At 34.0% G+C, this 26,032-nt stretch overlaps 1 protein-coding gene across 1 annotated transcript in view; it reads right to left on the bottom strand.

Moving 5' to 3' along the window:
- Window positions 1–26,032, bottom strand: part of FOXP2 (forkhead box P2) — a 544,046-nt gene that overhangs the window by 455,582 nt on the left and 62,432 nt on the right. Inside the window, exon 2 of the mRNA XM_035020960.1 lies at window positions 21,474–21,618. The gene's annotated coding sequence lies outside the window, so the exon portion shown is untranslated. The remainder of the gene's footprint in view (window positions 1–21,473; window positions 21,619–26,032) is intronic.

The raw sequence follows: 26,032 nt of genomic DNA, 5'->3' as shown, positions 1-26,032 counted from the left end.
TAGTAATAGTAATGTAGCAGTAAATACTAAAATCATAAAGCCTCTACAATGACTCTTTACTTGTATAAAAAATAAGTGAAGTACAAATTACTATTGATTTCCATATACATTCCTCCATAAAACAATCTACACTGTTTCTAAAAAATGAAAACAAGTCAATGTATAACCACTTTGGAAGACAGTTTCCTAGTTTATTACAATCTTACCATGCAACCCAGAAATTACACTCTAGGTATTTCCCCAAATGAGTTGAAAACTATGTCCACACAAAAATCTGCACAAGAATGTTTATAGAGGCTTTATAATTGCTGAAACTTGGAAGCAACCAATATGTCCTTCAACAAGTGAATGGATAAACAAACTGTTATACATCCATATAAGGGAATGTTATCCAACAATAAAAAGAAATGAGATATCATATGAAACCATGACAAGGCACAGGGGAAACTTAAATGCATATTGCTAAGTCAAAGATGTCAGTCTGAAAATGCTACATACTATATGATTTCAACTACATGACACTCTGTAAAAGGCAAAACTATAAAGACAATAAAAGATCAGTTGTCAGCAGGGGTTTGAAAAGGAGTAAGGGAGAGAGAAAATAAATGGAACACAAGGGATTTTTAGGGCAGTGGAATTATTCTATATACTATAATGATGGATAAATGACATTACATATTTGTCAAAACTCACAGAACTATACCACACAAATTAGGAACCCTGATGTGAACTCTGGAATTTAGTTAATAATAGTATCCATTTTGTATCAGTTTTGGTTCATCAATTGTAGCAAATGCACCACATTAATGCAAGATGTTAACAGAGGAAACTACTTTGGGGAAAGGGGGTAAAAAAAGGGAACTCTGTACTAACTGCTCATTTCTTCTATAAACCTAAAACTTCCCCCCCAAATAAAGTCTATTAATTAAAAAAAAGTTAATAAATCAGGTTATATGCTCATAATCCTTCAATGGAAAAATTTTATGAACAGACTGATACCATTTGCCCCCTAAGCACTTGTGCTTAAGTGTCTTGCTGCGTATGTGCCTCTAGAGAAAACTCAGGTTTTAATCCCCATCTTCACCTCAAACCACACTCTAGGGAGGTAGGGAACTAATAGGAGAAGTTAAATACTTTTAACGGGCCACAAGGCCTGGTATCTTTCTTGGGATTTTTTATTATTCAAGAGAGCTTCTCTCTCTTCTCCCATGTGTAAACAGATACCTCATATATCTCTGTCAAAAATGAAATGAGAATTTCCAGTTCAAAACAAAATGGACCACATGCATTTATCCCTTTATAAACCATACAAAAATGACAACTAAGGACTGTTCAACCAAAAAACAAACCTACGAGGTTAGAAAGTTCAAAAGAGAAGACAATAGCAACAAATGTTAGAAGCTGTAAAGCGAACGAGTTTTGTTGAAAAAGCCAAGAAGCTATGAATCCATACTGCAGAAGCCCAAAACTCTGCAGCTCTAGGTGCATCCGGAATAACACTGAAGACATTTAAGAAGAATTAGACTCTCCTGCTTCCCCTCCCCTAATTCCATATAACCAGACAACACCCCTACTGTATCCCAAGCAGAAACTAATTTCACTATCGGACACTATAGTATCTTCTTGTATTGATGAGTTTGTTTCCTTATATTTTCTGAAAATGAATTCATTTATTCTACATCTTCTTTGGAAAAGGGACAGGAATGGATAAAGAGAGAGAGAGAAAGGGAAGAAGGCAGGGAGGAGAATAAGAAGAAAGGAGGGACAGAGGCAGGAAATTGGTAAAACACAAAAATATTCAGAGCTGGGATCAGAAATAACTTAGCTGTGGCAGTGAGGAGGATGGAAATAGGAGGAGGAGATGGCATTTATCCTTTAAGTAGTAGCATAATAATATTGCCCTCATGTTCTCAGGGTCCTAAAAGAAAGAGTGGGATAGATCACAAAAATGCATACACCTTCTTTTTCCTTCCCATTATACCCCAACTAACCTAAAGTAAAGCTTCTTCAATAAATATGCATTTATTGACAGATGAATGGATAAAGAAGATATGGCATAGATATACAATGGAATATCACGCAGCCATAAGAAAGGATGAGATTTTTGCCATTTGTGACAACGTGGATGGACCTAGAGGTTATTGTGCCAAGTGAAATAAATCAGACTGAGAAAGACAAATGTCATAGGACATCACTCATATGTAAAATCTAAAAAACAAATGGATAAATATGCATTTATAAACATTTATTCATTTGCATGAAATTCTCTACAAATAATCAGTATGGCCAAGAAAAGAACAACACTAAAAGCAGTCAGTTATGAAATTATGTTGAGCCACAAGTGAATTAAGAAACGAGAACAGCGTTAATTATTACTGGAACCACCTGGCCTTTAGAGACCTCTTAAAAAGTAAAGGAATAAAAGTAATAAGGAAAAAAACCAGTCATTTCCCTTCAAGAAAAGAATTACCGAATTTTTTAGCCCACAAAAGTCCTCCAAATAATGATCAAGGTATAAACTACATTCTGCTGTTTTCTTTATTTTTATAGATTACAAGATCACCAAGGATAGGATAACCACTGATTATTTAAGATAATAAAGATATTCTCAGGTTGTCACTGACCTACTTAGAGAAAGAAACTACTCTACACAAAACTTTGCCAACTCTACTAAAGAATACTTTTCTCCAAAAGAGAGGTGGGAAATAAAGAGTAGATGCTTGTGGGTTTTATGTCCACATATATTAAAGAGTTGCTATTCAAATCTATACACCACTGAAATGAAGCTTCCATTTTAATAGAAGAATCAGTTCAATAAACATACTTTAAGTTAGAGAATAATAATAAAAGGCTATCCTGACTGACTGTATCAGGACCAAAAGTGTTTAATTATCATAAGTTTGAGATACAAAGTTCTATACAAATGATAAGGTATTTTTTAAAATAAATGTTATAAATGACAGAAAAGCAGTTTCAATGGATGCACACATGATTCTGGTATATGGCAATCAAGTGAGTCAATCATAAGATAAAGTTATCATGAAACAGAGTTAATAGGATATAGGCTTAGGGTATGACAGATGGAAGGTGTAACATATGAAAAGAAGTTAAGCACATTTTTTGAATTCTGATTTTCTGGGTGGTTCCCCTTGTCATATAATGAACTATTACATTTCATTTCTGAATAACCGAGGAGATTAAAGCATTCATCTGTAGAGCTCATGAATTACTCTGAAAGGTTTTCAGAATTTAAATGTTATAGCTGGTCTCTCATTTTTCTTTGTCTAATAAATGAGTTTATGAATAAACACATGAGTTCGTATATTCCAAATAGCAGACCATTCATGTTCCCCCAATTCATTCATTCATTCAATAGATATTTACTGATCTACAAAGGGTCAGGTTTTATACTAAATGGCAGCCTAAATAAGACCTACATATTCTATGCCCCCTGTGGAATTTACAAATTAGTATGAAAATAGGCATAAACAAAGGTATCTGTTTGTTACATATAACTAAATAAATGAAATGAGCTGTGGAAAAGAACAAGAAAAGAGAGGAGTGGGAAGTTCCTTAAGATAGGGAGGCCGGCAAAAGCTCTCAGAGAAGGCATCACCTAAACTAAGACCTGAGTACAAGGGGCTGGCCAGGCATAAAGAGAAACATTCCAAACAGTGGAAACAGCAAGTGCAAAGGCCCTGAGTCAGGAAGGGTTTCAAGAACTGACAAAAAGCCAGAGTAAGCAAGGAACACAGTGGCAAGAGATGATTTGGGGCTAGGCAGGAGGCCCTCTCCAAGCCAAGGAAAGAAGCTTCTGTTTTATTCCAAATACACGTAAAGGCTTTAACGTTGAAGAGTGACATGATCTGATTTACATTTTTTTAGTAGAGCACCATAACCATGCTCTATAGAAAATAAATTCAATTTCTGGTGGAGATTCTTAGCTGTGTGGGTGCCGTGAGAGCTTCTGTCTGTCTAGTGAAGCCTACACAGCCTTCCTCAGAATAATACTGTTAAATGCATACAATAAAATACATAGAATTACAAAGGAAACTAATTATGGTGAAATTCAGTTCTATCAGGAACAGCTAGAGGCAAAGGACCCAAGGTTAAGGACTCCTATTAGTGGACAGGAGTGAAAGTAAAGAGTTAGAAAGCTATTGCTGTAGATATGGAGAGGATGGATGACTTCAAGAATAAGTTGGGATTTCTGGGTGTTTGCCTATTAAGTATGGTCCAAACTTCTGAGCATGGATAAAATGTGTCTGTGTGAGGGTGTGTATGTATATGTGTGTGTGTGGTTCTCTTTAATCAGTCAAACTTCTATGAACTATGAATTTGTTTATTTCAAAGAGGGACATTTTTTGTCAAATGGGACCCAAAAGTTGAAATCAGAGAATTTTTCTAATAGAAGTTGCTCTTATGGGCAATCCTTCGCTCTGTAAGTGTTGACTGATTACACCGATCAACAATAACAAGAACTAGCATTTATTGTGTTATGGTTACTTGTTTATGTTTACTACGCTATTATGTTCCAGGCACTAAGCTAAGCGTTTTATATTTCAATGTCTGGCTTAATTCCCATAACAATCCTTTGAGATAAGCTTTATTATTATCCCCTTTTTACAAGCGAAGGAATTAAAGCTCAGAGATAGTAAGGGACTTGTCTGATATCACACAGCTGGTAATTGTCAGTACTGGGACTGGAGCCCTGAACTAAATCCAGAAGCAGGCATTACTGAGAATTCACTAAGTGCTTAATGTTGTGTTGGCAATAATTGGAATCCTAAAAAATACAAGCCAACGACCAGATCTTAAGGGGCCAAGCAGTTTCAAAGGATAACAAATACACATACATTAGAATATGGGAGACCATAAAAGTCTATGCTTACTTTTGTACTGCAAGCATTCACAGAAAGGACAGCACCGAATTGGGGAGAGGGGGGAGGATGTTTTAAGGAAAGTATACATCTTGAACTGTTTCTTTAAAAACTAGATAAACTTTAGATAAGCTTAAAGCGGCAGAAGTACATTTTGGTAATGAAGGCAATGAATCACACGAAGGTATTAGGGAACAGTCAACAGAGGGACTTACTGGCAGAAATTGTGGATTTTTCACCTCCTAGCTGTAAGGTTTTAGAAAGCTACCTAACTCTCTTGTTACTCAAAATTCTCACTGGTAAAATGGGTTTAATACCATCTACTTAGGAAATGATAGGAATGCGTGCTACAAACCAAAAGGCAGCCTCCCTAGCAGTTTCACAGATCTACCTAACAGCATGGAAATGGCAGGTCCTAACTTTGCAAAAAGTCAGGGACCTCACATAATGTAGCTGTCATTTGTTTCTCTTTCCCATATAGCCCCAGTGAAAATTTCTGAGATGTATTATATGATTCTTTGTTGTATGTTCATTTGGGACTTATTTCACACATCTACGAAATGCTGTAGGCAGACCCAACATGAAGCACCCCCTTCCTCCCAGCCACTCTCTTCTCAGAATCCAGCTCTATCACCCCAGCTTCTGAATGATGATGATAATGGCTAATAATGGCTTAATGTGTTGTTCCCTCCATAAAGCACTTATATTTAATAACAGCCCCCAATGTCCCATAGCTAAAAATTGAAAAATAAAACAGTTTCAGGTCTTATAGAAATAATGAGGAGGAAAGCTCAAATTCTGGGACAGAAGGGCCTTGGGTCTTTAAGTCACACTGTTAAGGAGCTGTTGCTATTCTGAGGAGACTGTATTAACAAGCCTGATCCTAAAACCGGAAAGACCTCAGTTAAAAACCTTCAGATGTGGCTATCAAATAACCAATTTGGAAATGGGTATTTCAACACTATTTAAAAAAGGCTCTGGTCTTTAAGGATTTCTTAAAAAAGAGATCTAAAATTAAAATGGCAAAATAGCAGTATCTATTAAATCTGAACAGTGGGTACATGGACTCTGCTAAATTTGCTTCTGTCCTTTCTGATATGTTCTCAGCATTTCTTAACCTGAAAGTAAAAAATCTTAAAAGCTGAAAACAAAGAAGTTCTTATGACAATGGACCCAGAAGCTGTTCAACAGATAATTCTAATTTTGATGTCTCTCTTGCTTTGTACCACACTAACTAATCTTCTGGCAATTGAGTATGACACTTTAGATAAAACACATCTGGATGCAACAAAATATCCCAAATTCTTATTAATTCAAGATTAGGTCAAGATAAGGCTTTGGGGGCTTGTCCTAAAACCAAAATTATAACAGAGCATCACTAATTGGCCATTTTTTTTAAATCCAAGAAAATAGCTAATGAAACTCTGTTGAGATACTTTGCCAAAACTTGATATAAAAAAATAAAGCACACATAAGTCACATAATGTCATGTAAACTGGACATTTCAAGAAACTTAATAATGCTAATTTATATCTGCCCTACAATTTACAGCTTCAGAGAACTTCCAGCTACATTAGTTCAGTTCACAGTAGAAACCAGAAATTGCATATTCTGTAGGGAAATGATATATGTGTTAATTCAGGATAAGTCTTGGCATGCCATCTGAAAAAGCTAGCCTTTGGCATATTTTTAGTTAAAGAAGGCTCTCTCAAGAGTCTTGAGTTAACTTGTTGAAATTGTTTAATACGCTTGTTGTATAAATGAGAGTTGAATACATGATTGTGAAATATAATCGATTGTTATACTTTTCTATGTAGTTTAACTGACAGATTAACAGTCAGCAGCTCTATGCTTCCACGTCTGAACATGTAAACCTAAATCTGAAAACAGATGATTAAAGAACAAGAGGTAGCAAAGGCTACACAAGAATGCCATCTGATTATTGCACAGATTAAACTCAGAGGCAAAAGTGTTATATTTAAAATAAATGATAGGAGGCAATTTCTAAACAACTTTTCAAAAAGGTGCAAGCATTTTTTTTTTCTTTACAAACACACAGCCCAACAGACTTCTGTGATACAGACCTCTACCACCACCCCCAATCCTGACGACCCCTGCAGGCAACCAACTGCTGTATCTGTGGAATGTGCTCTTTGAACTGTACAAAAGCCCTCAGCCTTTCCTGCATTCTGCAAACAAAAACTGCCAAGTGCAATTATTTCTCTGATTTAACATAATACAAGTGTTACTTCTCCCCCCTCCTTAACTTCCCTAGTGCTGGCATGATCTACAATGTCTACATTTATAAATGCACAAAAAAGGGAATCATTTTTCCTAATCAAAATTAAATTTGTTTTAGAAGTATAATAGTTCAACTGAACATAATATAAAATTCAACAGGCACCATATTCCCTTTTGTGTATATGTTTTAAGAATTCTATTTCTATAGACGGATTGGAGGATTGAATGGGATTAGTCCTTTTAATTATATGACTAGGATCTTCAGCTTGAAATCTTTCTTACAAAAAAAGACAAACACAATAGTTGTTTATATTCAATTCATTTACCAAAAAAACTCATTAGAGCTAATAAGAATATGTCCTTCCAAATGTGAATATCTTTTGATATTCAAAAGAAAAAGTAAAAGGCAAAATAAGTCCTACGATAGAGTTGCACAGATATTTAAACTCACCTACTAGTTAAATGCTAGAATAGAGCATTCTTCTAGCGTAGATCCAACATAAACTGCTTTTCTTCACTGAGTATGTCCTTGACATCATGCATACCAGAGTATTTTCTTTCTCAAAAAGATATTAAATCCAGTAGTGAAGAGTTAGTTCTCTTTTTCATGTACATTATTGCTTCCAACTGTTGGTATGTACAAATGAATTATCAGCAGCATTACTCTATGTGCAAATATTTGAAATTTTGCCCCTAAAATTAAGTTTAAAAGAGATAAGACACCATCATTTATTTTATATACGGAAAAAAATAATTATCAAGTAGAACCGGATATTACAGGAGATGCTAAGAAAAGATAAAGTATATCTTTGTTCAAAAGAAGCTAACAATCAAGTTGAGGGGAACAAGACACAAATGCATAAAGCAATTAAAACACAAGAAGAATATATATGATATATGTTTGCCACTTTTAATAAAAATGAATTTATTCATTTCATGGCCTATTTCACTGAAGTTTAGCCTCATACCTTTTTTTGAGAACCAGAGGTATCTTAGGGAGTTACAAAGCAAGGCGGAACCATATCCCAGAAGTGGATTTCCTTTTCTCTTCCTGACAAATCTTTATCTTCCATGTCAGTCGAGTCACTTCTTCTCATTGATGCCATAAAAGCTTTTCTTACTAAGTAGGTCATATAGTATTTTATTTTTTTATTAATCTATGTATTTAATAAGTACTTATTAAATAATGACAGTGCCTAGCAAAAGACAGTTGAAGACTTATGCTTTCAAGATGCTTTCAAGTCAGAAAAGTGAAGGTTCAAATCCCAGTTCTGTCACTTAGTAACTGAACAGGCTACTTAAATTTGCTAAGTCTCAGGTACAGCTGCAAAATACACACAGGTGACATCAAGGAAGCTGCCATCAACAACTGTGAAGGCTCATAGCCTCCAAGGAGCTGTGTTTGGACTGGGTGTTAAAGGACAGTAGGAGTTCATCTACCACATAAGCAGAGAAGCACCTGTCAAAGAGAACAGAACATGCAGAGAAACATGGAACACAAGGTATCTTTGGGAATCACTACACAGAGAGGAGTTCTGAAATATTCTAGGTTGTAGAATAGAGAGAGCCCTAGAGAGGGCTTATACGCATGTTATACTTTGATGCTTGATTGTATGTACATTAATTTACTAGGATGAAGTCTATGAAAAAGGAAACATAATTACCAAGTTTGAAATCTCAGGACCATCCTGATCTTTTACTCCATGCATCCATTACCAAGTCCCACAGAAGGAACAACACGTACAAAAGCCACAAGGCATAAAAAAACGTGAAGCCATCAATTAATAAAATTAGGCCAGAGTAAGTAAAGTAAGAAAGAAGAGTCAGAAATACGCTGAGTAGAGGAAGATGATGCTAAGGGGGCAGGCATGGTCCAGTTCTTGCAAGGCCTTGTACTCTGAAGGGTTGGTTTGCATTTTACCCTAAGTTCAAGGAAAAACAAATGTAAGATTTCAGTTAAGAAAACAGAAATCATCTAATCTTTATTTTTAAAGTTAAGTCTTGCTACCTAGTGAGTTAAGGGACGGAAGGCCATAGAGAATCAAGAACAGTCATTGCAGTTGTTAAAGTAAAAGTTTTAGGGGCGCCTGGGTGGCTCAGTTTGTTAAGCGAATGACTTCGGCTCGAGTCACGATCCTGCCAGGATCGAGTCCCGCAGGGAGTCTGCTTCTCCCTCTGACCCTCCCCCCTCTCATGTGCGCTCTCTCTCTCTCTCTCTCATTCTCGCTCTCTCAAATAAATAAATAAATAAAATATTTTTAAAAAAGAAGTAAAAGTTTTAGACTAGGGTAGTATCAGTGGGATGTGCAGAAAGATAGAAGTTTGCAATCAAATCTGGAGGTTATTTAGCCTTAATGCACCTAAGAGAGGGAAGATGAGAAGGAGGGAGATGTCCAGGTGACTCAATGTTGGTGATCCAATATTTCTGACATAGACAACTGAGTTTATAACAGTGCTTGCTACTCACTAAGACAGAAAATATTGTAAGAGCATACTTTTAATAGGTGAGACAGGAACTGACAATGAGATCAATTGTATTATTATTTTTTAAATTCAAGACAGTTAACATATAGTGTAGTATTGGTTTCAGGAGTAGAATATAGTGATTCATCTCTTACAATGAGCTTCATTTTAGATAGATTCCTATAGGACATGTAAATACAGATATCAAGGAGGTACTTGCAGATGCCGATCTCAAACTCAGAGGAGAATTAGAAGCTAGAAATACAAAAGCGGGAGTCCCAACACTAAACTCAAAGCTTTGGGAATAAGTGAGCTCATCTAGAATAATGTACATACAGAGTGAGCAGGTGAAGACGGAACACAGGAAAAAACCTAAATTTAAGTGGTGGGTAAAGAAAGGACTCACAGAGGAGACTTAGCAAGAGGAATAAGTGAGAGAACATGACATGAGAACAGGGGATGATATGGGAGGAAGCAGTCAGCAGTGTTAAGTATTTCAAGGAAGGTAAGTGATTAAAACTGTCCTACAGATTTATCAATAATATCACTGAAGGACTTCTAGTTTAGCCTATCAGTCTAAACATATACAATTATATCCATTCCTTCCCAAAATACTAACATAATGGCAATACAAGAATAAAAATGTATAAACCCATGACAAAAATCATAGGAGAAGAGGTGGAATCCACTACAACATGCCAACACATCTCTGAATGTACTACATGGTCTAGCATCCATCCCCAATGAAAGCTGGTCAGGGAATCAACTAGTACTTTATTCAATCATTGAATCTCCATCTTGTAGATCAGGAAACTGGTCCAGGAGTAAAAAAAGTTGAAGAGAAATCACACAGAAGTTATACATCAGAAAAAAATCTCAACACTGATGACATCATCCCTGTCTCCCTCGGAGTAGACTGACACTAGCAGTGTTTCTATTTCTACATTTTTTAAAAGCTAAACAAGAACCCCCATAATACATCATAGTTTTTCAATTTGCACTTTTTTTTTAACTGAAAGTAACTATTTTTGGCTCACTTAACAAAGATCATTTTCTTCAACCACAGCCTTAAAGGATGTTAAGTGCTCAGCCATTATAATTCATATTCATTTCAACATAGTCTTCCAAAGACTATGCACCTCAAGGTAGAAGGCTACCAATCACTTTGTAGTGCAGGGTAAAGAGACAATGTCCTTTTCTGAAAAAGAACACTTAAAAGCAGTTCACTCTCCAAACATTTATTAAATGGGGACAGTATACCAACACCACTCTGTGCACTGGGGACACAGGACTGAAGAAAGCATACAGGATTTTATATAATACTGCATGGAAATAATGAAAGTGGAAATGCCTTAGACACTGATTCTTAAAATCTAGTGGGCAACAAAAATTACTCTTTTCAGGTATTTGCATTTTAAAAGCATATACATTAGCATTCAACTCTATAATGAAACTATTGAGAAATTGTATTTCTTAAACCGCCTCAATTCATGATCTATGTAAATACAAATATACCTAGATTTGAAATAGTAAAAACTGATAAATTCAAATTCAGATTCACTTTAACCGTAAGAAAATATTCATAAAAACAGGAATGCAATAGAAATGTTATCTTAAAATTGTACAACAAAACCAAAATTGCCTTTTGCACTAGCCTGCTAGTAAGCAGTTAAGTATAAAAGATTTTGAAAAATTAAGAAACTGGAAAAATGGAGTTCTTAGATAAAATTAACCTGCACAATTTTATTCTGAAAAATAAACATGGGATTTCTGAGTTAAAGTTTGGTTTGTTAATTCAAAACACATTTGCTAGTGGAAACAGTGTTGCTGTCCATGATGAACAAGAGGAATGAATAGTGACTAAAAGAGAGTCTATATAGCAATATGCATTTCTCATTTGAAGAAAGAAACTAGGGGTCGACTAGATCAAGACTAATTAAGGATCATGGAAAAAATCGCCATGAGAGAAATGAAAATTGTAAGAAAAGGGGCGCCTGGGTGGCTCAGTCGTTAAGCGTCTGCCTTCGGCTCAGGTCATGGTCCCAGGGTGCTGGGATCGAGCCCTGCATCGGGCTCCCTGCCCCGCGGGAAGCCTGCTTCTCCCTCTCCTACTCCCCCTGCTTGTGTTCCCTCTCTCACTATCTCTCTCCCTGTCAAATAAATAAATAAAATCTTAAAAAAAAAAAAGAAAGAAAATTGTAAGAAAAAAAAGTAATGGCAACAAATAAACTAATTAGTTTCCTTTCTTTGAGACAAATGTTGACCCACCTCACTGAGAGTATCAAATTCAAAAATCTAAATTAAAGGTCTTGCTTTGGTCATTCTACTAACATTGACTCTGTTCTTACCTCTAATAGAAAATATAAAATTATAAAAATACATGTTATTTTCACAAATCCCAATGGGAACAATAAAGCAAATTTGGGCTCCACATCACCATTTTGCTCAGGATCAAATCTTCAGTAAGAATGTCACAAACGTGTAAATCTATTAATCAAATTATATAAGCTTTTCAAATTATATAAACTTCCCAAACTAGCTCAGTATATATGCAGCTGGGTAATCAAAAATCAAGATCAAATGGATTCAAGGTCTCCAGTATGCAGGAAAAATAAAACTCCAGTAAAGAAAGAAATTAAAGAAGCTACCTTTAAATGGATGGTGGGAGAATTTACATGAATTGCATGGAGGTTAGAATAAGCATTTTATAGCAATATAATCATGAGTAATTTTAACAGTGAAAATGGTAATGGAAGCTTTATTTAATCTATATGCCAGGTGCTGTGCAGCATGTTTCATCTCTCCCCACTAATATTACCCCAAATTCTAGGATATTAAGTTCACATAATGCCTTTTAAATAAGCAACATTTATTCTCTGTACTTGATGAGTATGATTTATAATAGAACTAAAATTATCACTTCATAGTATAACCCCATTAGCGAGAAATATAGAAGTCTATTGAAAAAATAAATACACGGCATTATTAAACTCAGACATGCTACTTCAAGTTACAACCTTAGCAAAACTCTCAAACATGTGCATGAAGAGATATATACAGATATATTCACTATAATACTGTTTGAAATGGTAAAAAATGAAAAACAAATTGTTCATCTACCAAGGAAAGGATTTTAAAGTAAGCATGCATTATTCAAACCATGGAATGTTATAAAGCAGTTAAAACTAATTAACTATTATCCAACAAAACAGCAAAAATGGAAAAAGACAACCTCAGTGTTGCAAGATATAGAGCAACTCGAACTCCCATACAATGATGATGAGAAGGTAAACCGTGACTATTTTAGAAGACCGCTTTCCGCTAATGAAGACGCTATGATACAGATAACCTACGAAACAGACACTGGATTGACATTACGATGTAGATACCCTGTCATACAAAAATTCTACTCCTAGCTACAGAGACACACATAATGTGTCAAGGACGTGTACACCAGTCTTCAGAGTAGTATTATGCCTCATAGTTAAAAACAAGAAAACAACCTGAATGTCCCAAAATGGAAATAAACAATGGCATATTCCTATAATGGAATACCTAGATGGACGCACTAACATGGAGGAAGCTCGTAAACCTAGTATGAAAAACAGAAGCCAGACACAAAAGACTATATGCTAAGTTATTCCATTTATATAAAGTTCAAAAACAGACAAAACTCATCCATGTTGTGAGAGGTCAGGATAAGGTTTCCCTGGTGGAGGACGGGGAGGCTCTTACAGTACTAGTAATGTGCTATTTCTTGAGCCAGGTACTAGTTACACAGATGCACTCATTCTATGAAAACTCATCAAGATGGAATTTATGATTTTTGCAATTTTCATTGTACAACTGCAAAAATCACAAATGTACTATATATATATATATATATATATATATATATGTATGTACATTGTATATATATATCAATAAAAGCTTACTTTAAAAAAAACAAAAAATCAGACCTGTATATATCAACATGGGTAGGTCCTCTAAATATAATTTTGAAAGAAAAGATTTCTCAGAAGGGCAGACTTGATATGATGCCAGCTGCATAAATTTTAAAATCACAAAAAAAACCTCACGAAAGTGTGGGGCGTCTGGGTGGCTCAGTCGGTTAAGTGGCTGACTCTTGATTTCAGCTCATGTCATGATCTCAAGAGTTGTAACATGGAGCCCCACGTCCAGCTCTGCACTCAGTGTGGAGTCTGCTTAAAATTCTCTCTCTCCCCCTACCCCTCTCCCCGCCTCTCTCTCAAAAAAAACCAAGCAAACAAAAAAAACCACCTTAAAAACAAAAAAGAAAACAAAAGTGTAAGAATATAGATAAACACCAACTTCAGTGTAGTAAATACCTTTAGAGAGAGAAAAAGGAACAGGATGAAAGCACATAGCTTTTACTATATTTGTGGTATTGTATTTCTTAAAAAGAGTGAAATCTGAAGAAATATAACAAGATATTAACATGTCCAATTTGGATATGTGGGTGCCTACTGTGTTCTTTTCTGAATGTTTACAATATTTTAAAATAAAAATCTTAAAGAAAGCTATCACTTTGGATTCTGGAGCAAAGAGAATACTTAAAATATGTTTTAGTGAAAAGCATTCTTAACAAATTTGCCCAGATCAGCAGATTAACAAATGTTTTCATATAGCTTGAGTTATCTGACATGGCTGATGGATGTTTACTTTAGGTAAAAGTATTAAGTCCTAATAAATGTAATGCCTTTTGGACAAACCTAAAATATGGCCCATGTATAGAAAAAAAAGGTATACTCTGATTTGCCAAAAGAGAATTTCAGTCATTTAAGTTGTTCAATAATAAAATCATTAAACATTTAAGAAAGTCCAGCAGAAATGACCTTTAGATCCTATCTGTGGAGAACATACACCTTCAAACTATTCTTTGATACCTGATCCAAGACCACTTTGTTGCTCCTTTATGTTGTTCCACAGGGCTATAATCAAAATGGAGCACATAAGTAATAGTGGTTGCATGGGGAGAACTGTCAACTCTACAAAACTAGATCATTGACAGACCCACTAAAAGAAGGTATTCATCCCAGGAATACTGAGGCCCTTGTCCCAGATATAATTTTGCATCATTAACTTGGAAGTGGATTCAATGTGTCACTAACTGGTCTTTCAAATGGATTTGGAGGCTACCAACCACTTTGGGTTAAACAAGTTTTGCTCTCACCATCTTGTCTTTAAAATATAAAGAGGTATAGGGAAAACAAGTTTGAACTAGTTTTTTTGCTTTTTTAAAAAAATAATAATCACTTCAAAACAGCAGGTCAGGCTTTCATTCTAAATACTTAGCCTGATAAAATTTCACTCCTGCCTCTTTAAGCATTGTTCTTTGTTACAACCCTTCTTTGAGGGTCTGAGAGCAGCTATTAGTTAAGATTTAAGGTAGTCATTCAGAAGTCACAAGACACAACTTCAGGTAAGATATTCAGGCAAGATATATGAGCTACTTTCTTAAGATATTAACAGTTGCTTTTATTAAAAAGTCTACATTATTGTAAGAGAATATGGAGAGTTAACACTTTATTTTGTTGCATTTCTACTCTACAAAGATACAGATCAGTTATGGAGACAGTTGTACAAAGAGCTGCCTCAAGAAACTGGTGCCTTGCTATTTAGTGAAAACTAAATCATAGTAAATGTCTATTTTGCAGAAAGACTCAACTCCCACCTTGCATTTTTTTGTCTTGTTAAAACTGACATGTCTCTTTTCAGATATTAATAAGTTATTTTATTTTCCATATTCTTCTCAAACTGACCAATGCACATCTTTTTGAACTCCAGTCAAGATGTACTAATACATCATTCTCTGAATTACACATTGAATGAGATTTAAAAAGAATTCTTCTGTTGTCTGCTGGGTATTTATAAAGGAAACATATTCTTTCGATCTTTTAAAACATTACAAACATTCTAGGTAGATTAATATAAAGTTATGGAAATACTAGGATACAAAGAAATAATAAGTCTTTAAATATTTCCATGTGGTGACAGAATTCGTATTTCCTAAATTCCAGAACTACATCCTTTCCAGAAGAATGCTCTGCTTCAGAACTTAACAAGTGAAATAAATGACTACATATTGCACATTACTGTATATAGAGATAGAGCTACATAGATGGATATAGAGAAAGAGAAACACAGAGATAAATATACATATATGTATATAAACACATACATACATATAAACATACATACACATTTATTGATACACACACTTCTACATATATGAAAATAAGCAAGACAGAGACCACTACCATTAATTAAGTACCAGCTATGTGCAGGTATTTTTTGTGTTTGGTGATTTGATCTTCATCTAACCCTATAAAGAAATTTTTTTTTTCCTCACATACCAAACTTACCCAAGATCACTATAAAAAATTACATGGCAGAGCAAACATTTGAACCCAGGTCTGTCAAATGCAAAAATAGGACTCTTTCCTACATGGTATGCTTAAAATAAGTTTTAGATTTTAAGTATTGCTTTGTGTCTCTTTAACTTAAAAAAAAAATCATTCTGGCACTATGAAGAAACATAGCTGGTTTCTGAAACAAAATCTGATTTTATTCCCAAAATTTCAATATGGCAAAGGAAAAGATGCTACAAAGATAATTCTTAGTTGAATATGTTCAAAATGTAATTCCTTGGTAATCTGGGTTTTGGCCAAGACAAATCAAAATCATAGATATATTACAAATGCCAAGTTTTCAGAGAAACAAAAAAAAAAAAATGCAATAGCAACAGATGCATTCTCCCTAGACATTTGTGTTGAGCCTAGCTATATCCAGAATCTGAAGAAAAGGGGGATTTTTCTATTTCATTTTTTATGAATAATAAATTCCTGGTTTCTGTTAATGTCAACTAGTTAAATAAGATTATATTCACTCCTTGAGAAATTAAACAATAGAATATACTGAGAGAGAAAGGAGAAAGTAGAAAGGAAAAAGAGGAAGAGGGGAAGAAAGAAGAAAGGAAAGAAAAATTAAAAAGGGACTAGGAAAAAGTCTGTATCTGGTATTTTTAAACTGAATCTGTATTTGAAAATTTGTATTCAAAAAACGAATACAAAGAGCATCTGTGTTTTCCATTTCTTTTACAACATACTAATGTTAAAATTAACAAATTAAAGTCCCACTTAAGTAAAAAAGCATTTCTGAGGATGATAGACCACTGCATAAAATGCATTAAAATGTAAGGAAAGAAGCTATGAACAACTTAATAAAGATGAGTATTTCATTATTACAGAATGAGGTTGGGTTATATTAATGAAAAAAATATTTTTAAAATCAAAACTGAAATGTCTATCTTAAATACAAGTTTACGCTAAATAAATAAATTGTCATAAAAAGTTACTAAATGTATTCAAGTATAGAAGACTCCCTTTATGGACATTAGCAGTTCCCCCAAATAAAACACACTGCTTTGTGAGATCACAAAATATTGATTTTAAATTATATGTTTTTAATTTTGAATATTCAGTGTCGATAGATCAAATCTGAAATTATCTTACTTTTTCTCAGAATTCTAATTAACAGAATCATTGAGACTGCTTTTTAATTTTTTAAATTATATTAGACTTGCAAAAAATTATCTAAAATTTTTTGAGCAGTTTTATATTTACAGAGAACTATAGCAGAAAGTACAGAATTCCCATATGCATTCTCTTCCCTATCTGCAGAATACATAAAGTTTCTACTATTATTAACATCTTGCATTAGAGCATGGTACATTTTCTATAACTGATGAACTCATATTAAAACACTGTTATTAACTAAAGTACAGAGTTCACACTAGGGTTCACTGTTAGTGTTGTACAGCTCTTTGACGTACATAATGTCACGTATCCACCCTTACATTACTATACAGAACAGTTTCACTACTCTAAAGATCCACCTATTCAAAAAAACAATAAAAATTAAAATTAAAAAAATCCACCTATTCATCAGTCCCTCCCCACAACCCTGGAAACCACTGATCTTTTCTTCGTCTCCATAGTTTTGCCTTTTCCAGAATGTCATATAGTTGGAATCATACAGTATGCAGCCTTTACAGATGGCTTCATTCACTCAGTAACATTCATTTATGTTTCTCCATGTCTTTTTGTGGCTTAATAGGTCATTTCTCTTTATCACTGAATAGTCCATTGAATGTATGTATCACAGCTAGTTTATTCATTCACGAACTGAAGGACATCCTGGTGGCTTCCAAGTTTGTGCAATTAGGAATAAAGCTTTTATAAACATTGTTCTGCAAATTTTTATGTGGACGTAAGTTTTCAACTCATTTGGGTAATTACCGAGTAGTGCAATAGCTAGATTACATGGTAAGTATTGTATACATGTTTGGCTTCATAGTAAACTGCAAAACTGTTTTCCAAAGCGGCTATATCACTTTGCATTCCTGCCAACAATGAATCAGAGTCCTTGTTGCTCTACATCCCTAACAGCATTTGGTATGGTCAGTGTTTTGGATTTTAGCCATTCTAATAGGTATGTAGTGGTATCTCATTGTTTTAATTCGCAATTCCCTAGTGAAATAAATGTTGAGCATCTTTTCATACGCTTATTTGCCATCTCTGTATCTTCTTTCATTAACTCTAAAACTTCACTTTTTAGCTGAATTATGTGCTTTCTTATTGTTGAGTTCTCTGTGTATTTTAGATACACGTCTTTTATCAGACATGTGTTTTATAAATATATTCTTCCAGTCTGTGACTTGTCTTTTCATTCTCTTAGCAGCGTTTTCCTCAGAGTGTAAGTTTTTCATTTTATTGAAGTCCAATTTTTCAATTTTTTCTTTCATGAATTGTGCTTTTGCCATTTTATCTAAAAAATCATCTCCAAACTCAAGGCCACTTAGATTTTCTTCTATGTTATCTTCCAACAGTTTTATAATGTTGCATTTTACAGTTAGCTCCATGACCCACCCTGAATTTATTTTTGTAAAAGTTTTGAGTCTAGATTTTTTTGCATATGAATGTCCAATTGTTCCAGTACCACTTTTGAAAAGACTGTCCTTTCTCCATTGAATTGCCTTTGTACCTTTGTCAAACATCAGTTGATTATACTTGTGAAGTCTATTACTGGGCTCTCTTTTACATTCCAATGATCTGTCTCTTCTTTCATCAATATCATACTGTCTTGATCGCTGTAGCTTTATACGAAGTCTTGAAGTCAGGGAGCGTAGTCCTCTAACTTTGCTCTTCTTTAATATTATATTGGCTGGGGCGCCTGGGTGGCTCAGTTGGTTAAGCGACTGCCTTTGGCTCAGGTCATGATCCTGGAGTCCCGGGATTGAGTCCCGCATCGGGCTCCCTGCTCGGCGGGGAGCCTGCTTCTCCCTCTGGCCCTCCCCGCTCTCATGTACTCTCTCTCTCTCATTCTCGCTCTCTCAAATAAATAAATAAATCTTTAAAAAAATAAAATAAAAATGTTTTAAAAAAATATTATATTGGCTATTTATGGTCTTTGGTCTTTTCACATAAACTTAAGAATCAGTTTAACAATATTCACAAAATAACTTTTTGGGATTTTATTGGGATTATGTTGAATATATAGCTCAAGAAAGGAAGACATGACATTATAATAATCATATATTGTGTATGTTTTTCCAGGTACATGGAATATCTCCTCATTTATTTAGATCTTTGATTTTCTTTAATCAGAATTTTGTAGTTTTCCTAATTTATATTATATATATACATATAATTAGATTTATACCTGGATTTCAGGTTTGTTGGTGCTAATATAATGGTAAAAAAACTTTATGTATTTTTAATTTCAAATCCCAGTTGTTCATTGCTGGTACATAGGAAAGCAACTGACTTGTATATTAATCTTGTTTTCTGCAACCTTGTTAAAATCATTTATTGGTTACAGGAGGTTTTCTTTGGTTGATTCTTTGAGATTTTTTAATAGACAATCATGTTATCTGCAAATAGTTGTATTTCTTCCTTCCCAATCTATATGCCTTTTATTTCCTTTTCTTATCTTACTACCTTAGCTAGGATTTCCAGTATAATATTAAGTATATTCCAGTATAATATTAAATAGGAATGGTAAGGACATCCTTGCCTTATACCTGATATTAGCAGAGACACACCTAGCTTTTCATTAATGGCTTTTCATAGCATAAATATCCATGCAACACCAGCCTAGTGAAAAAACTGAATGTAGCTGACACACCAGAAGCTCCTAGAAACTCCTCCCCAATTTCTATCACCTACCTAGAATTTAACTATTATCTTTAATTTTGTTGTAATCATTTCTTGCATCCTAAACACTGTAGTCTAGTTTTGGAACTTTATAAAGAAGAAATCATACATACATGTTTTAGGGTTTTTTTACTCAACATTATGTTTATGGGATTCAACCATGTTACTGTTGCTATACTTTATTTGCATTGCTGTAGAGCAGAGGATCAGCAAAAGTTTTCTGTAAACAATAACATTCTCCAATCCTTCATCAACCTCAAACTTGTAAATAAGAATTCACTACTCACTCATCAAATTTAAATAACTTCTTAAAAGTTTTGTCATACTTTTCAATAACAGATATTAAAGTTATAAATGAGGAGCAATTGTTTCATATCAGTGAAAGGAATAATAATGTTTGTAGTGTTTCTCCAAGGCATCTCTATCAAGTTCAATGATAGAAAAATTTAGAACTAAGTATCTAAGACCATAACCAAAAGTTTCTTTTTTTTTATACATGGTTTCTGCTAAATTAAAAAATCCTAACTCACAACTATAGACTGTCAGGAATGGCCACAGAGTTTCAAGGCTCTATCAGACGTTCTAAACAAAAGACTAAATGTGAACCTAGAAATTATGAAGATTTCTTACTGCAGACTACTTTGACAACTTTGTCAGATGCTGTATCAATAAGAATATCACATTCAAAACCTACAAAAATTCATGTTTCAATTTTTAAGATAATTGGGGTGGGGAAATGTATAATTTGGTTGTATTCAACTCTAGTAAGTATTGATTTTCATGGTTCAGACTTTTAAAAATCAAAACAATACTCTTTCACCGATTCTTTCACCAAAGAATGAAAAGGGTTATCAACTGTTAAGCAAAAGTCAAATTTCTGGCAGTTAAGCCACTATATTACATATCAAGTGCCTTATCACCAGGATGATGCACTAAGTAACTTTTCAGATAAAAGTCGTGATTGCCAAGAAATTTCTTCCAAATAATTTTCCTAAAACAAGTATTGCCTTTGATTATCATTCTTTCTACCAATTTCTAAACAGCAACTGAATTCTGTCTTTCTATATAATCACAAAAACACATCTTTTAAGTTCTTTCTAACAAGATAGGGGATCAGTCTTTCCAAGTACACTAAGCTGACAAAATTTATATATTTTTATAGTGGATTATGGATACAAATTCATTCCAATTCAGTTTCACTATGCAAAGTGAAAAAAAAGGACTTAATGTCTCTCTTACGGGAAGGTGGATTTAAATAGATTTATTAAGATAGTCTTATTCTCAGATATAAAGAAATATAAAAGAAAAGAAAGTTTAGAGCAAAAAGGGATTATGATGGCACAATTGCAGATATTAAATCAAAGCAAGTTACCTTCTTTTCATCAGAATACTCTCAAAATTTGTAACAGTTCTCTTCCAGAAGATAAAATTAAAAATAATCCATTTTACATTAAATATTATTATTGCAAAGCATTAACTTATGTTACTATTTAGAAAATGTTAACACAAATAGGAATTTAAAGTTACCAACCAAAACATCTGTATATTTTATACAGAAAAAAAATCCAAATATTTTTATCACATATTTTTCTACTAATACCTGAACAGCCACAAAAACTGAGGGATGGAAAATAGAGTACAGATGACTTACATTTGGAGGGTTAGACTTTAATTTTCTTTCCCAGGATTGAGGAGTCTTATTCTTTGTGCTTACAATGCTCCTTTCTCCAGGGTATTCTTCTACTTCCAGAATAGGTCAGGACAAAGCTTCAACAGACTTCTATTATTTGTTTGATCTAGGGGGAAATTATACTTTTAATCAATTATTCCAAAATGCATCAAACTTTTTCTTACTGTGCTGGTGGGTGGGGGCTTCTCATTATTTTCTGTTGGATCTGATGTGAACAGAGAAAATAAGAATTGCCATTGTTGAATATTATAATAAATAAATGAAGTACTTTAAATTAACACCACTAAAAGAAACCCACATCTATCTTCTTTTTCATTTTTATGGCTAAGCAGCATAGCAAGAGAAAATTAATATTCAAAATCCAAATGACTACAAAAGCCTACTCAAATGTATTTTTAAAAGACTTTAACATAATTTTGCAAATCCATGAGTTTGAATGGACTGGCAGAGACGATTAGGTATCAAATATTTTTACTCATTCATTTTAATGTCTTAGAGCTAAAGAATTACAGGATGATTAGAAAAGTGTAAAGGAAAATCCATTTTTAAAAATTTTAATGGAATAATAAAAAAAGATGATTTCAAAAGCATGAGACAGACCAGAAACAGATAGCAGAGGATCTGTAGGCAGGGCAAGAGACCTGGAGTAAAAATTTTAAAGATGGTACAAAGGTTAGGAACTGCTATTTAAACAAAGCATGTTGATCAAATTAAAGGATATAACATGGGTACATCCTAAATCCCATTTCATGTTAATTCTCTAGCAAATCTGTAAGACATAAAAATGTAACACATACTACCTTTACAAGGACACAGAAGTGTGACATGTGGTTATCTGCCCTTTGGTGGTATGAACATTCATAATTTTAAGAGAATTAATTGTATTCTACAAATTTTATCAAATTATAGTTTTCTAATAATGGATATTTTCTGCCTCATTAAAATGAAATATTAAGATAAATGTCTTCAACTGTACCATATCCTAGACCACACTCTCTTGCCTTATCTTAAAGTCATTCATATTGCTTTCCATTAAATAATAAATTAGAATGTAGGGGGAGCTTTTGGAGAAAAATTGGAAATAAAATATAGATGTTTTGGGGGGAATATGTCCTTTTTTAAAGCCAGTTTTTGCTTAGAAATTTAAGAGTATTACACTTGTGATTATTATTACAAAAAGATAAATGTGATGGGATTATAGTAAACAAAGTCAATCGATATCTCTATCAGAATAGCCAAATAAAAAAAACAGATATATGTAGACAGAAGAGTACCTCTTTAAGCCATCAATATAGTCATGGATTGATACGTGTGTGATCACCTTTGTTTTTAATCATTGTAAGGGATACTTGCAATCATTTACTTGGCATACCTCAAAATTATTTCAAGGTGAAACAAAAATACAAATTGGGCTACCAAAAATTAAAGCTCCAAGGAAGAAAACACTCAAGACTAGATTAGGATTACAGAAAACTGTTTTCTTTTCAAAAGATTCAATTAATCTTGATCTAATTTAACAGTCTTACTACTCAAATTTATAAACGTGCACTTTCTGTATGAATATCTCCATATGGCTTTTCAAACATAGGTAGTTCCACTTTTGTTTCTAGAACAGAGAAATGATTTTGCTGTATTTTGGATCAGTGAAGATCAATGTTCATTCCTTTAGGGAAGCCTTTTGAACTGACAAAGGATGAATGATTGACATCAGCAACAAATACTTTTTGTTGTCCTGGACTGACATGTCATTTATAGCAATACCTATGCTAATTAATGCCACACATATCTACCAGATGTGTCAGAGAAATATGCCAGACCCTTCACAGAATATAGCTTGAGTGTGGCTAAAATTACATTATAGATATGGAAATGTATCCCTTTGTGATATAGAACTGATCTCTCTCTCTCCCTCCCTCCCCCTCTCTCTCTCTCTCTCTCTCACACACACACACAGTGTGCACATACACAGAACATAGTTTCCATGGTAGAGAAAACCCCACTTAAACATACAATTGGCTATACCTTGTCTTTTCCATTAGTGAATTTTTCTTTTTTTTTAACAAAAAGCAAACTCTACCTTACAAAGTTCAAATACACTATAAATTTAACTTTAAAAAAGACAGGACATAATGTATAAAATACAAGTTGTGGCCTTCACAAACTACACTATCATCATGACACCTTACCACATTATACTGAATTTTGTTCTCAGATTCTCTCAATTACACTGGTAGATCATTAGCAATGAGAATCATGTATTAATCATCTTCATTTCTCCATTCCCTAGGACATAATTTGGTATACGGTATTTACCAAATTTTGTGGGGTTTTTGTTAAATAAAGAGTTAAGTTCTATAAGGTCATCAAAACTATATATAGCATTTTTGTCAGTAAATGCAAAACATACAAAGACAGAATTATTAATGTTGGCAACCAAAACCTTAGTCATTAAATCATATGAACTGGTAAAGAACTCATCTCAGTGTCTGGCACATAGCTAGCACTGAATAAACCTGAGCTATAACCAAGGTGAGCATTCCTCCTTGATTACCTGGGATAGATGAGATTCATACTTATTATAATTATTCATAGTTATCCCTTTCCTTCTTAAAAGCATCCCGGTTTAGATGATAACTTCATATATTCACTAGAAGTATCATTAATTTATTATTCATTCATCATTTATTTCCTTTTATCAAAAAATTTTTGTTTTTCTTTTTTTCCATGATGCTATTATGTGACAAAAATATTTGGTTGGGATTAGAATAAACAAGATTCCATTCTTTTCACATTAACAAATTCACACAGATGGCCAAAGGTTTACTAAATCCTCATGTCCTAGAAGTTAAACATTTTATAATCAGCATAGGAATCACCTCCTAAGCTGACAAATCCAAATGTGAATTCTTAATTCCTGGTTTGCTGAACTTCTCTCATTCACTCAGCTTATTTTTCACTCCTTCCTCCTTAAAATTCTCCCTCTAGCTTACAGGGAGATTTTATTTCTGGATTCCTTTCCTACCCCTCAGACCTTTTTGCAGTGTCTGCTAGTTCCTACTCTTAGAGCTACCTCCTCAATGTCACTTTTCCCACGACTTCATTCTACTCCTCTTCTGTTCTTTTTTTTTTTTTTTTAAGATTTTATTTGTTTATCTGAGAGAGAGAACAAGAGTTGGGGGAAGGACAGAGGGAGAAGGAGAAGCAGACTCCCCACTGAACAAGTAGCCCGATGCGGGACTCGATCCCAGGACCCTGAGATCACGACCTGAGCCGAAGGCAGATGCTTAACTGACTGAGCACTCAGGCGCCCCTTCTCTTCTGTTCTTAACAGGCACTCTACTTCCAGCATTAACCTCTACTTGTTGCTAATGATTCCCAAATGTATATATCCAGTCCACACCTGTCTCGTGATCCCCATATTTAAAGTTCCTACTGAATATACAATCTCCTTCCTCCAATCTTAACTCCCTCTAACCCACACTCTACAATACAATCTAAGTTTTTTACTTTTTTGTTTGGTTTCTGAAATGTAAATCTGATAATATTCTTTCTAGCCCAAGGAAACAACCAACAACAGTTAAGGAGGGAATGAAGAATGAAGTCCTGCAGAGGATTTACAGGCAACAGAAGGCAAGGGGGTATATCCAAGCCTACTAGAATGATAGGGAATCTATTCCTGCTATCTCATTTGTAATCCAAACATGTCTCATTTCTAAAAATTATTGCATGCAGTGGTTAGGTTTCAAGACAAATATTACTAGAAAGAATAATAACGGTAGAAAAATACATCATGAGGATCAAAAAATATCACTCACAAAAGAGCAATCAAGTTCTCTTAAATATGTACCAATGATTCTATAAAGTCTCTACCACCTCTACAATGACAGTCCTTTTCCCAATTCTCCAGTGACAATTTCAAATTCATCACCCTTGCATCCATCAAATATCTTCAAACAACTCTCTTACCATTTATCTTTGCAGAATACACCCAACCTGACATTTTCCAAATACATGTTTTCATAAAATAACCAAAAATAAAACTGTTAAGCAGCTAGGTGCAAGAGAAAACAAAATTGTAGGGTTCTGTGGTAAAGTCTCCAAAGAGGTGGTTTTTAACCCCCGTCAGATGACTGTATTTGCTACTTCATTTGTTGTGTAGGAATGCAGGCTTAGTCTTCAAGAGAGGCTGGAAAAGCATGTGTGTATGTGAGAGAGAGAGACAGAGACATAGAGAGAAAGATTTAATTTTTAAGATTTAACAAGTTTCATATATTTTTTAAAAATGATAAATATTAACAAATAATATTTGCAAGCTCTATAAGGGTGATGGACCACCCCTTTTTGACATCACGGTCAAAATGAAGGGCTAGCCTATGATCTAAAAGCTATGTATAACATGGTTTCTTAAAGAAAGTATGGTCTGTATTGTGACCAACCAGTAAAATATCTTCTGGTATATAATCCATTTACATGTTAAGAAATGCTTGCTATTTAATTTCATTATCTAAAACAGCCTGTGA

Source organism: Mirounga leonina, unplaced genomic scaffold, assembly GCF_011800145.1.
Source record: "Mirounga leonina isolate KUSES-001 unplaced genomic scaffold, KU_Mleo_1.0 Mir_174, whole genome shotgun sequence".
NCBI lineage: Eukaryota > Metazoa > Chordata > Mammalia > Carnivora > Phocidae > Mirounga > Mirounga leonina.
This window is presented reverse-complemented; position numbering and strand designations above follow the sequence as displayed.